General features: G+C 37.3%; 1 long non-coding RNA gene across 1 annotated transcript; it reads left to right on the top strand.

The window, feature by feature from the left end:
• LOC104774892 lies at window positions 1-501 on the top strand. Its single transcript, XR_765569.1, has 4 exons — window positions 1-34; window positions 122-201; window positions 290-373; window positions 482-501. It is a non-coding gene; the product is annotated as an uncharacterized LOC104774892 (long non-coding RNA).

Genomic DNA, 501 nt, shown 5'->3' on the forward strand with positions numbered 1-501 from the left:
GACGTTAAACCTACTGTTCGTAACATCGTACAAGGTATATCATTATCCTATCTACCTATGACAATCATTCTATTTCCTTTTCCTTACTTTCACACTCTTTTCTCTATTTTACGTGGACTAGGAAATTGGAGACTCTCTGCTGATATCTTCGCAGAGGGATACATGCTCAACTATGTTATGGCCACGTATAGAAAAGCTCAGGTCTAACTCAACATGCACACTATCTTTTTTAGTGAATTACTCAAAAGTATATAATAAGTTCATTCATTAATTCGTTTTGAAATTATAGGTTTCAATTTTGAATGGTATCTTCATGGGAGGTGGAGCTGGTCTCTCCATCCATGGTCGATTTCGTATTGCAACTGAGAACACGGTACGTATTCTCTACTTCAGCATGGGCATAGATGGATGACAAACAGAGATCTCTCTCGCTTTAATATGCTGATTATTATTGTTCCCATATCTTTTGAGTTTCTCAAAGGTATTTGCAATGCCCGAGAC

Source organism: Camelina sativa, unplaced genomic scaffold (assembly GCF_000633955.1).
Source record: "Camelina sativa cultivar DH55 unplaced genomic scaffold, Cs unpScaffold06525, whole genome shotgun sequence".
Lineage (NCBI taxonomy): Eukaryota > Viridiplantae > Streptophyta > Magnoliopsida > Brassicales > Brassicaceae > Camelina > Camelina sativa.